This window comes from Panulirus ornatus, chromosome 12 (genome assembly GCF_036320965.1).
Source record: "Panulirus ornatus isolate Po-2019 chromosome 12, ASM3632096v1, whole genome shotgun sequence".
NCBI classification, from domain to species: Eukaryota; Metazoa; Arthropoda; class Malacostraca; order Decapoda; family Palinuridae; genus Panulirus; species Panulirus ornatus.
This window is the reverse complement of record NC_092235.1, coordinates 23,412,476-23,426,417: the sequence shown is the minus strand read 5'-3', so window position 1 is coordinate 23,426,417 and position 13,942 is coordinate 23,412,476. Positions and strand designations below refer to the sequence as shown.

General features: G+C 44.7%; 1 protein-coding gene across 3 annotated transcripts in view; it reads left to right on the top strand.

The window, feature by feature from the left end:
* Positions 1 to 5,627: 5,627 nt before the first annotated feature.
* Positions 5,628 to 13,942, top strand: part of LOC139751858 (protein Obscurin-like) — a 318,529-nt gene continuing 310,214 nt past the window's right edge. For all 3 annotated transcript variants that reach the window (XM_071667498.1, XM_071667497.1, XM_071667499.1), the window contains exon 1: positions 5,628 to 5,817. The gene's annotated coding sequence lies outside the window, so the exon portion shown is untranslated. The remainder of the gene's footprint in view (positions 5,818 to 13,942) is intronic.

The following is a 13,942-nucleotide window of genomic DNA, read 5'->3' as shown; positions in this document are numbered from 1 at the left end:
CTCCCCTCCTCCACGGTATTCGACCTTGATTATATACACCTTTAGATCCCAGCAGGTTGTCTCGCTTGTTGTACCGAAGGTAATAGGCGTAAAGATGATGATGGTAGATAGACGGGACGAAATATTAATAATAATCTGTGGCTCTTGGAAGCTGACAGCGCCATAAATCCCAGTGGATATCTGTAAATGTCGCGTCAGCGAACGACTTCAGAGAAGAAATGGGCCGTTGTGGTTTGGCTGTTACGCTAAGGAGTGGGCCATTGTGGTTTGGCTGTTACGCTAAGGAGTGGGCCATTGTGGTTGGTCTTTGGCTATTACGATTGGCAAATCACCTTTTTTTTTTTTTATATCCCGTTTCACGTTGCTTTATGACAGATTGAAGCACCATTAAAGATCCGGGGCTTAGTCTTATGTCATTGATTACGGAAGTGTAAACAATGATTATGACTTATGTGCATGAAGAATGTGTTGTTTAATTATGTCACTTGCATAATAGATTTCTATGCATCATAGTCTTTGTATTATACTCAGCACTGATGAATGATAAAGCCCGAATGTTCATAAGAGCATTTGTGGACATTTAGTAACGATGTAATCACATAATTGCCTTAGGTTAGTAAGCTGAGCAGATCTTGGGAGGGAGGGGAGGGTCGTATTCAAATGATATTTCCTGTATTTTTCATACGAAAACTGACCCTGTGTCGGTCGGAGGTAGCGAACCTTCCCCAGCAACTAGCGTTAAGGTGATTCTAGTAAACTTAGGTGAGGGAGGAAGGAAGGATGCGTAGCGCTTGTGAAATGTGTGTGTGTGTGTGTGTGTGTGTGTGTGTGTGTGTGTGTGGAATGTCGGTCATCGGATGGGACACACGGTGAAGAGTGTGTTTGATCTTGGCGGGTGTTAGGTATCTAGATTGACAAGACGACACGGATAATGATGGAAGATAACGACACTAAATTAAACGCTCGGCCAAGATTAATGACTGCTGTCTGGTTTTGATCAGCAGAGATTGTGGTGTCGGAGCTGAACGCTGTGTCACAGTAGGCATGTTTTATCTGTCAGGAGATAAGAGAATAAGAGCTGGGGGACATTAGTATTAGATAAAGCAATCAAGGTGTGTGTGTTGGGTGTCCGAGATGTGTGTTGGATGTCCGAGAGAGGTCGATAAATAGAAGATGGAAGACGTTGGTGAGGTAGATCTGTCATTAAGTCCTGTTGATGTAAACGTTTGTAAACAGAGAGGTGGAAAAATATCTTGTGGATAATGATATGCAAAAATGGTGAGGTGGATCTGTCATTAAGTCCTGGTGATGTAAACGTGTGTAAACAGAGAGGGGGAGAAAAATATCTTGTGGATAATGATATGCAAAAAGATAGACTGATATGTGATAAGAAAGATATTTAACTTTAGTTTGTGTGATGACACGGAAAGGGCTTATACGTAAGAGATGAGATTTTTAACTATTAGAAAAAAAGAAGAATGAATAGATATGTTGAAATGTGAATGAAAGTGATAGATAATTGTATCGCTTTCATGGCTGTGCCGCCTCGATAAGAAAACGGAAGTGGCGTTTCTACTTCTCCAAAATCACTTTAACCGAAGCAGAAAACGGGAAAGAAAGCATTTGACATTTGTAGAAGAATGAGTTAATAACCATCACGGGGGAAAAGCTTAAAATGGAGACATGTGGGGGGGGGGGGGCTTGTTTGACTGTAACACGAAGAGGGGAAAGGGACATCAGCGAAAATAGACTTATGGACCCCATTATTAACGAGGGAGTGTGGGCTGTCATCCTAGATATAGTATGGGGGTTAGTGCGAGTTGTCACATTAGATGAAGTGTGGGACGAAAGGTATGTGTGACTGCGGAATGAAAGGGACAGATGGATGCTCGCGCCGTAGATGGAACAGTGTGGTAGCAAGACATTTTGTGTTAAGAGAGATGTGTTGCGGAAGTGAGGAGAAATGCCTGTGTTGGGAAAGATTGCAACTTCAGATATGTTGGCAGGAAGTATTATTAAAGAGAGAGAGAGTAACTGAATCATTGCTGAGTGCCGGAGATAAATGATTTATCGTTTATTATCACGCCATTTCACACTGTGAGTCGAGGGTAGTTCGAGCAGAAATGGTGTATAGTTACGTTCAAGTATTTATTCAAGTTTATAATCATAAGAAATTATTGTAATACAACAGTTGTTTTTTGAACTGAATCTTATTCGAAAAGTTTTTACAGTAACATCTTTTGAACAACTGAAAAAAAAAACGAAAAGCATTTTTTTTTCGTCTTGATTCTGTCCTCCTTGCCACTGTAATACTTACTTCATTTCAGCAAAAGTATTACATTTCCTTGAACGTATTACATCAAGCAGATAATATGAATAGAAAATCATTGTATTATCAAAGTATTTTGACCGAAAGCTATTGAAAAAAAACCGAGTCACTTGAACAATGGAAGGTTAAGGCAAAGTCTTTTACTTTCATGTATTTTGTCTTATTTTACACTGAAATGCTTCATCACGTTTCAGCAAAACTAACGTGTTGCCTTTCTGAGAGTGTATTCATTCAGAGGCACAGTTGAGGGAAGATGTACTCGTGACGTCAAAAGTTTTTCTTTTTTAAGGGTCAGGTCAAAGGTCAGGTCATTATGCCCTGGGGTTTCGTACCATCGTGTTGATTTGGGTTGACCGCTGAAGGAAGGGTTAAGGGAGCATGAGGGAGAGGGGGTGGGTGGGGAGGGGGTCGTCTCGTGGGCAGGTGGGTGGAGTGTGGGTTTGTTGGCACATAACACACTTTGAGTGGGCAGTGGGCCAGGTTAGGTGGGTAGAAGATATAAGTGGGCACCTTGGCCAGGTAGGAGAGCGCGGGCAGGTGGAGTAGTAGTGGGTGACATGAAAGTGGGAGGAAGGAAGGGGGGAGGGTGGGTCATCATCATGATGTTTTGGATGTAAACACGCACACACTACAGGATCTAAGAAGTTGTATGATGGTAGAGATAGCTCAACTGGGGGGCGGGGGGGGATGGGAGCGCCCCACGAGTGTAGAACTCCAGCCCCCGTACAGTTCAAGAGATGGGGCGCCCCACGAGTGTAGAACTCCAGCCCCCTTACAGTTCCAGAGATGGGGCGCCCAACGAGTGTAGAACTCCAGCCCCCGTACAGTTCCAGAGATGGAGCCCCCACGAGTGTAGAACTCCCTCCCCCGTACAGTACAAGTGATGGAGCCCCCACTAGTGTAGAACTCCCTTCCCCGTACAGTACAAGTGATGGGGCCCCCACGAGTGTAGAACTCCCTCCCCCGTACAGTACAAGTGATGGGGCCCCCACGAGTGTAGAACTCCCTCCCCCGTACAGTACAAGTGATGGGGCCCCCACGAGTGTATACCTCCGCCCCCGTACAGTACAAGTGATGGGGCCCCCACGAGTGTATACCTCCGCCCCCGTACAGTACAAGTGATGGGGCCCCCACGAGTGTAGAACTCCCTCCCCCGTACAGTACAAGTGATGGAGCCCCCACGAGTGTAGAACTCCCTCCCCCGTACAGTACAAGTGATGGGGCCCCCACGAGTGTAGAACTCCCTTCCCCGTACAGTACAAGTGATGGGGCCCCCACGAGTGTAGAACTCCCTCCCCCGTACAGTACAAGTGATGGGGCCCCCACGAGTGTATACCTCCGCCCCCGTACACAGTACAGGAAGTCGACCCCCCTCGTCTTGGATCCACTTTTATACACAGCGCACATCCGGGTCTCGCTGGCGTTATTTAACGAATATGACGGTAAACATCTCTCTTGCATGACTTACCCCTCGTTCCGCTGCCTTCCACGAACAGGGGAATGGATCAGACGACTTCGTTCATGACACACTTTGTTGCGATTGTGATCCACGAAATGGCCCTTGGCCTCAAATTGCTCTGATTTTTTTGATGGTCATGTATTGGTCCTTGTCTTGTCGTTTTTTTTTTTCTTTAACAATTTTTTTTTTTGCCAAATTGTAGGTTATTGATATTGTAAAAGCTTGAGTTGATACATGATATCAGAGTCGTATATATATATATATATATATATATATATATATATATATATATATATATATATATATATATATATATATATATTCTAACGAAGGCGATACAGCCGTATGTGGCACATGTGAATAAGATTCACGAACGTCCAGACCATCCGGGAAATTTGGATGTATGTCAACTGACTTTTATTTCTCTCTTGTGTCTCCCCTGATGATGTGATTATTACACGAAAGTGCACTTGGGAACTTCTCGTGTTTCATTTTGCCCGTGGACTCATAGGAATATATATATATATATATATATATATATATATATATATATATATATATATATATATATATATATATATATATATATATACTGCTGCTCGCTGGTTTCCTGTGGCGTCTTATAACGAACCATATGGTCTTCGTCTCCCTCCGTGCCCTTTGGTACGTATTTAGGCTCCTACTCATGGGATATCCCCAGTATTGTGACATAGACCCACCCTAAGCAAGGTGGCATTTACCCCAACACTCGTATGATACATATGACGCCACCTACGAGTCTGGGTCGGGGGTCAGAGGTCACGCCATCCAAGTGTCGTGGTGTCGTGTCATGATCAAAGGCTGGGTCATGTATACACTGCAACACTACTGTACTTCAGATGAATTACGTGTTAGGTAAACCCCCCTCTAGCATTTTGTGTTAGCGTGATTCAAGACTCGCTCTGTAGAGAGTTACATATATACCATACAATCCCCCTCCCCACACACACACACACACACACACACACACACACACACACACACACACGCACACACAGCGATTACCGATCATAACCATCTGTTCTTCCGGCCATCCCCGTGCATAAGGAGGTGTCATAGTAGTAGTAGTAGTAGTAGTAGTAGTAGTAGTAGTAGTAGTAATAGTGGTGGTAGTAGTGGTAGTAATAGTAGTGGTAGTAGTGGTAGTAATAGTGGTAGTAATAGTAGTAGTGGTAGTAGTAGTAGTAGTGGTAGTAATAGTGGTAGTAATAGTAGTAGTGGTAGTAATAGTAGTAGTAGTAGTAGTAGTAATCCCGCCCAAGGAGGTATATATATCGTGTTCGGTTTTATTTTCCATTTTTTTCTCCTATTTTTTTACGTCTTCTCTATCACGTAAGTGTCGATTATCTGGGATGGTTGGTCTGTGTTGGGGAGGGAGGAGGAGGGAGGTCTTCGCTTGAGGTGTCTGGCATCGCCACACACCCGCACGGACCTGACGGGTTATTTTCGGGCTAAGCGCTATGTTACTCCCTTCCTCCCCCCCCCCCCCTCCCCGTGTGTGTGTGTGTGTGTGTGTGTGTGTGTGTGTGTGTGGGTATCACACCTCCCCTCCAACCTGGGGGCCTGGGTCGACCTCCTCCTCCTTCACCCCCACCTTCTGAACAATATCATTCTCGACCCTGAGGTAGAGAGAGAGAGAGAGAGAGAGAGAGAGAGAGAGAGAGAGAGAGAGAGAGAGAGAGAGAGGTGGGGGAGCGGGGGGGTGGGGGTTTAGGGTAGTATTCTGTGGTAGCGACAAGAGAGCCACCAAGAGGGTCCGGGAGGAACTAAGCCACGTTTGGGCCTGCCAGTGGGCGACCCTCACCACACCTTCTCCGACCGTTGCTTTGGTGTGGTGACCCGCGTGGTTGTCCGCTTTTGAAAAAAAAAAAAAAAACCTTAAAAAAATTAACATCACGTCTCCCCCTCTCCGAAGGGAAGTAGAGCGCTCTCCCCTTCCGTGTTATCATCTCCCCTTCCGTGTAGAACTCTTTCCCATCAAGGGCGTCCGGTGAGTTCCATGTGACGAGTGGTTACCATCACTTAACTACCGCTGTGGGGGGGGGGGTTTAATTACTCCTCCTCCTCCCTCCTCTTCTCCCTCCTCGTTACTACATCCTGGAGTGTGAGTTTTGTAGGAGCGAGGAGATGGGGTGATGAAGAGGGGTGTTCTTGTTATTGTTGTTATGTTGTTTTCATTGTGTGGGGGGGGGGGTGGGGGGGTGTTGTTATGAGGGTGGTTTGGTGATAGTCCATCTCGGAGGGGAGTGTAGCTACGGCTGGACTCGTTAAGAGACGAAGTGTTGTGAGTGGTACAAGCGGATAATTTTGTAGAAGTGGAATATTTTTTTCACCCCCCCCCCGTGTTTCCATCCACAATGGAATGGAGGTAAGTATGATCTATGATTCAGTGAAGAAGATATTAAACGGTTGTCACTCAGAGGTAAACTTTATATATTACCCAAAGTGCTGAAGATTGTTGTGATAGATATATATATATATATATAGAAAAAAGAGAAGAAAACCAGGTGTTTGAGGTTGTGATGAAAACGGTGTGTGTGGGTGTGGGTGAAGGATTGGATATGGTAAGTACATTATCACGTAAGTTACTATAATGGAATCCGGTGTTGACGGGACATTCCATATATATATATATATATTCTTATATGTTTTAATGTTATCTTTGTTGTCAGTGCTGTTGGTTTGAAGGTGGGTTACCTGCTGGGGAAAGTTGGGATGGAAGAGATGATAACAACACGAGCATATTGCAGAGCACAACTTAATCATGAATTATAAAGAAGGTTAATTAAAAACATCGTCGCTAAAGACACTTTATAATGGTAATTATATTCGAAGGTTAATTGAAACATCGTGGCTCAAAACACATTATTATAGCCATCAAATTCAACCCTCAGGACCCATCTGGTAACGCCGTCGAGGTTTTGCGCCCCTCGCGGGAGCAGGGTAAGGTAGTCTCCCTTGCGGCGAGATGGTCCTTGACGCTGTGTACTTCTTTTTTTCTCATTTTTTTTTTCTAACGATGATTAAAGACCAGTCGAATATGGCTTCCTTCTCGTGCTGTTACTACCTACGTGTGGAATCCGGATATATATATATATATATATATATATATATAAAGTGTGGTAAAGTGTGTGGAAGAAGAAAGTTAAGAGTAAATGTGAATAAGAGCAAGGTTATTAGGTACAGTAGGGTTGAGGGTCAAGTCAATTGGGAGGTGAGTTAGAATGGAGAAAAACTGGAGGAAGTGAAGTGTTTTAGATATCTGGGAGTGGATCTGTCAGCGGATGGAACCATGGAAGCGGAAGTAGATCATAGGGTGGGGGAGGGGGCGAAAATTTTGGGAGCCTTGAAAAATGTGTGGAAGTCGAGAACATTATCTCGGAAAGCAAAAATGGGTATGTTTGAAGGAATAGTGGTTCCAACAATGTTGTATGGTTGCGAGGCGTGGGCTATGGATAGAGTTGTGCGCAGGAGGATGGATGTGCTGGAAATGAGATGTTTGAGGACAATGTGTGGTGTGAGGTGGTTTGATCGAGTAAGTAACGTAAGGGTAAGAGAGATGTGTGGAAATAAAAAGAGCGTGGTTGAGAGAGCAGAAGAGGGTGTTTTGAAATGGTTTGGGCACATGGAGAGAATGAGTGAGGAAAGATTGACCAAGAGGATATATGTGTCGGAGGTGGAGGGAACGAGGAGAAGAGGGAGACCAAATTGGAGGTGGAAAGATGGAGTGAAAAAGATTTTGTGTGATCGGGGCCTGAACATGCAGGAGGGTGAAAGGAGGGCAAGGAATAGAGTGAATTGGAGCGATGTGGTATACAGGGGTTGACGTGCTGTCAGTGGATTGAATCAAGGCATGTGAAGCGTCTGGGGTAAACCATGGAAAGCTGTGTAGGTATGTATATTTGCGTGTGTGGACGTGTGTATGTACGTGTGTATGGGGGGTTGGGCCATTTCTTTCGTCTGTTTCCTCGCGCTACCTCGCAAACGCGGGAGACAGCGACAAAGTATAAAAAAAAAAAAAAAAAAAAAAAAAAAAAAATATATATATATATATATATATATATATATATATATATATATAGATAGATAGATAGATAGATAGATAGCACAATGGAATACCACAGTAGAGAAGTATATCACTAATGAAACGCATGTGATGGTCGCCCTTCGTGTCCAAGCCCAACCCACACGCCTGACTCTCTTTCCCTCCTCCTTCTCCCTCCCCCCCATTGAATAATATTTCCTGCTTTACGTCATACCCCGAGCATAGGCACCGAGTGGGGGGGGGGGGGGGATCATCAAGGCCACTTCCCACACCCCCCCAGACCCAGACCCCGCCCTTCCTCCTCCTCCACCACAGTAACCCCCCTCACTTCCTGCTCATCGCGTGATGGTTCGTGAAATGTTCACAGGTTCTGTTATGTTGGTGTTTCATTATTGTTGTCTTGTTGTGTCTTTCACTGATCAAATTCCTCACTTCCTCTGCTTCTTCTGTTTTCTTTTCCTCTTGGTCTTCTTCTTCTTCTTCTTCTTCTTCTTCTTCTTCTTCTTCTTCTTCTTCTTCTTCTTCTTTTCCCTTCTTCTTCTTCCTCTTTACCACATGCTGTTTCCTGCTCTTGACACCAAGAACCTTTTAGTTCTCCCTTTTAGTAATAATTTTACATTACTTCCCAGGTAGTTTGAATCCTTTGATGTAAATGTTGCCTTCAGCAACGACAATGCTATAAAGAATATCTTAATCAGGAACTCGCCAGAAAGTTCTGCTGGCTGTGTTTATAGAGTACCATGTAAAAATTGTGATATGTTTTATGCTGGGCAGACTGGTAAGGATCTTTATGTTAGACTTAAGCAACATGAATATAGTATAAGAACAGGACAAGAGTCAAATGCCTTTGTTTAATCATGTTAAAAATTGTGATCACCGTATTGAGTGGAGCAATGCCATCTCTGTTATTAACTCTAAACTCCTGTACCACGAGAAATATCATTGAATCTTCTATTATTAAATACACAGAGATTGTAACATTAATATTAGTGAAGTTCTATACGAATTGGATAGCTTTATTGCTGATAACATTGGAAACAGTTCCCTTTCTTGTCCACATCATGAATTTCATGATGCGCATGTTTCCAGGCTTGAACGTACCTTCAGATAGTCACTTGTTTGCCAAATGGCGTCCTAGCTACGCTCTTTCGTTGTATATCAACTGACTCTTATATTTCTTGTAACTCACCAGATGATGTGATTATTACACGAAAGTGCACTTGAGAACTTATCGTGTTTCATTTCTCCGTGGACTACAAGGAAGGAATATATATATATATATATATATATATATATATATATATATATATATATATATATATATATATATATATATATATATATGTGTGTGTGTGTGTGTGTGTGTGTGTGTGTGTGCGCGCATGTGCATGTCAGCAGCCATAGTCTTGGGAAAGACGCCCACAGGTGCACGTAGGGAAGGACACAGGGTGAGGGCATGTGGAGGGGGTCTTGGTTGATGGCAGTAGACACAGAGGGGGGAGGAAGAAGAAAATAGAAATTTACTGGTCTAGTGAGAGCGTCACTTGTGTTAACTCAGGTAGCCTTCGACACTGAACTTGTCATTTTTGTTTGTGAGTGCTCGTGTTTAGCAATCACCTTTCACCCAAAAAGAATATATTGTAATATTGTTTCTGTCGAAGAGGCTTGGGCATAGTTGTACCTAAGTACCTGCCAAAACATACCTGGACAAACCATAAGACATCACCAGATATCATTTTGGAAGGGTGTTTCCAACACAGTTCTCACAACCCTTACAAGATATGAATCATAACCTAAAGCCATTTGCCCTAACCAGCAGCAGTAATTGCTCCATCATTCACCCCACACCTCCCCTTTTTACCGATACACGAACCATGTCTCTTGGCATACACTCTGCTACTTCTACTACTGTCATGTGTGTATGGAGTCGGGTGTATCTGTCTGTGTGTATGTGTAGGAAACCTAGTAAATCATGCAGACCTCACCATTTCAACCCCCATCTCGCGTCTCGCGTTATTCATGCACATGTCACTCTCATCTGAAATTCCCCCTTGTCGAACATCACCCTCGCTTACCCACGCCCATTCCTCACACAACCTTACGGTCATGGAGATGGGTTTTTTTTTTTATTTTTTACAGCGCTTTCGTATCTTCCTTCCCATCGACAACCCCACCGCTTCTGGGTAAAGCTGGGGGTACCTGCTGGCCCAAAATGACAAGAAAACCATCAATTTTCATTAGGGTGGATTAAATGCGCCACACTGGGTTAACAAACCACTCTGTCACCTTCAGCAGACACACACACACACACACACACACACACACACACACACACGTGTGTATTTCCTCTGGTGCACCGTGTTCTGAAAAGAAAAAAAATGGGAGAAAGAAATTGCTTTGGCATGTCACAACCTTGTCTTGTAAGACATGTGTGTCAATATCTCCTGCATTCTGTCTTGGGGGGTTGGGGAACACATGCTCCCAAGACCTTCTTCGTGTCAGGCAGTCAAAACAGGAGGTGTGTTGAAGGAGCTAAATATGTCGCTAATATATATGTATTTTCTTTTGAGATGAAGCCAGTATTTCTCTCGTGGTCGCATCCTGCGTGTGTGAGATGGACCACCCTCACTCCTCCTCCCCCACCTATCTGTTCCTGATGACTTGTTACGCGTCATGTTTTTCGGGCAGTTCTCTCGCGATGTGTATAGGTCGGTCAGACTCTTAAGTGTATTTTAGGTTTTAGAAGGTGAGTTGCGGGGTTGTTCACTGCCTTTGACTGAAGGCTTTGACGGGGTTAATACGAAATAGTGGAGTTAGCTGCCCCTTTTTCAATCTTGATGCTGAAGTTGGTATAAACAGTGGGACTGATTGTATTATATAGATTCTGATGTTTAAGTTCGTATCAAGTTGTATGGGAAAGTGATTATACAGTTCTATAGTAAAGGCAGGGTTGATTGAGGCAGTATTAGTGTAGTTATTTAGTATATGAATAGCGTTGTCTGCCCTTTAAGAATGGATAGATGTGCTTATGTCTCCTATGGCATATTTTTTTTAGGGGGGGGACTGAAAATCCAAATGCACTCCTCGTTTTTCGTCACTGACACCTAGATGCATAAAGAACTGATGAGGAAGGTCTAGAGGAAGGTAGAGCACAGAGTTTCAGGGAGTGACTGTGAATATGCCCGTCATCCAAGAGATGAATGAAGGATTGTAGACATGTTTACATTATTCCAGTTTCAAATATCAGGGCTGACCTTGTTGACTTTGGGCTGTTCCCTGAATGATGCTGGGTTAAAAGCAACCAGAGGACATAGACACAGTCTACTTGTAATGTGTAAAGACTTCTTTTCTCTTTTTTAAGATCCCGAATTGCTTAATTATACATAGAGTAGTTCAGTGGTAGTTTAGGACGAAGGGTACACGACCCGTGGGTAGATAGAAGAACTGCTTTTAAGTAGAGAAAGTTCCAAGAAATGGGGCTTCAACGAGTGGTGGGAGACCTCCCTCTCCCAATGGTACAGTACAGATGGGTGGTTAACACACGCCACCCACAACCCCACACGTCTCCACCAACATCACACCCTTGGGGGAAGGTACACACGCACAACGGGTTGTGGTGGTTGTGGTGTTAGCGTGGGTGTAGCAAGGAAGTTGTGGCGTCCGCTGACTTGGTGTGTAGGTGAACTTGCCGTCTCTTGACGTGGGGGGGGGGGGTTGGTTGCGGTGGTGGTGGTGGTTTAGGTGGGGGTTTAGAGAGGATAGTAGTGGCGTATGGTAGAGGGAAGAAGTTTGACGTGGGAGGATAGTAGTGGCGTATACTAGAGGGAAGAAGTTTGATGTGGGTGGTTTGATGGCGAGGATCAAGGACGGAGGAAGTAGAGGGGCGTTGATGTCAGAAGAGGGAGGGATGGAGGGAGGGAGGGATGGGTATTTCGGGAGTATTGCCCCCTCCCCCACCCCCTCAACTCCCTCTCACACACACACACACACACACCACACACACACACACACACACACACACACACACACACACACACACACACACACAGCCTCTCCGGAAGTACTCCAGTTGATAAGCAGCCAGCTCGCTCGTTCGCTAGCTGGCCAGCTCGCTCGTTCGCTAGCTGGCCAGCTCGCTAGTTCGCTAGCTGGCCAGCTCGCTAGTTCACTAGCTGGCCAGCTCACAAGTTCGCTAGCTGGCCAGCTCGCTCGTTCTCTAGCTGGCCAGCTCGCTAGTTCGCTAGCTGGCCAGCTCACTCGTTCGCTAGCTGGCCAGCTCGCTCGTTCGCTAGCTGGCCAGCTCGCTCGTTCGCTAGCTGGCCAGCTCGCTAGTTCGCTAGCTGGCCAGCTCACTAGTTCGCTAGCTGGCCAGCTCGCTAGTTCGCTAGGTGGCCAGCTCGCTAGCCACCCTCCCAGGCCAACGAGGGGCCCTGCCCACCGGCGCTCTCCTTCTGGCTAAGCAGCGAACGTCCAGCGAGGACTAGCGAGGCGAGGGTTCGAATCTCATCGCCCTCGGGTATACGGGAGGTGTGAGCCGTGTTTAGGGTACAAGTCCTCGGGTGTTTTTTCCATGGGAGTCCGGTAATGGAATACTTCTGTACCGAGCGTTTTAATTTCTCTAAACCTGTGGCTCCGGTGTGTGTGTGTGTGTGTGTGTGTGTGTGTGTGCTAATTGTGTTACGTGAGAGTGTTACACTCATGTTACCCCGCCACTTGACCTTGTGTACATGTACCATGTCTGTGTATGTAGAGAGAGACACACATACATGCACACTTACACACACACACACAGTCAGACATGCGCTCTTCAGTGAAGATATGGTAATGAAAACGGAAGATTTAACTTATAAAGGGATAGACTTTTGGAAATGGGGGGTCTTGTGGTGACAAGGAATCATAAACACACTAGAACGAGCAACACATCGTCATTAAATGGACTAACACATGCTAACATGTGGCTATAGAAAATGTCTTATGTGATACACTTAATTAGCAAAGTGATCACGCAATATTCAAGTTTAATTGTTTGGTAAATAAGATAGACTTGGGAATGGGCATTGTGCCTTGTTACCAGACTTCCACCAGAGGAGAGAGTAGTTAAGGAGACCAGCTGTCTGCAGGCAGGGATTAGAATCGCATTCATGGATGAGGATTTGATGAGGAAGCTGTTCACATCCTTCGTCTATGGCAATAAAGTACAATACGCTTCTTATGTTTGATCACCGCACGTAAACAAACATAAGATAACGAATTGATAGAGAAGGTCCAGAGGAATGCAACAAGGATGGTATCAGAATTGTGAGAGAGCTGAGGTAGAGGGAAAGGCCAGGGGCCTTAGAATGGCCCCACCCGTGGAAGAGTGAAGACTGAGGAGTGACTTGATCATAACCTCATAGAGTTTTGAAATAGATCGACGACCTGGGTAGAGAGAATAGTTCTTCGATAGATGTAGGGATAGAACAACAAGGGGACAGAACATGAAATTATACACGAAACTTGTTAAGAAAGATGTAGTAAAGTGCTTACATAGACTATGAGTGAAGGATGAATGGAATACAGTGAATGAAGAAGACATGTTTGAAACGCATACAACCTTCGTACAGAAATTTCTTCAACACTGTACGATAGTGTAGAAAATGTTCGAGAGATGGGGGCGTTGTCGCCCCTAACTCCCACGCACCCACCCTCGAGTGTAAAACTCCACCTGTATACAACACATATGTGATTATATATATATATATATATATATATATATATATATATATATATATATATATATATATATAATGTGCCAGACAGTAACACGTACACACAAAGAATAATTCAGAAATGACCCACAGACAGACACAGACAGAGGCACACACACACACACACACACACACACACACACACACACACACACACACACACACACACACAGAGGTAGGCGACACAGGAGATGGGACACATATAGAAAGACGGGTGTGTTGGCACCGAATTAAAGGTGGGCTCCATCCCCCGACATGTCTGGGCGACTCTGGTGTGATCTCTCGAGGGGGGGGGGTTTTGTGCCGTGAATGCAACAGTGACT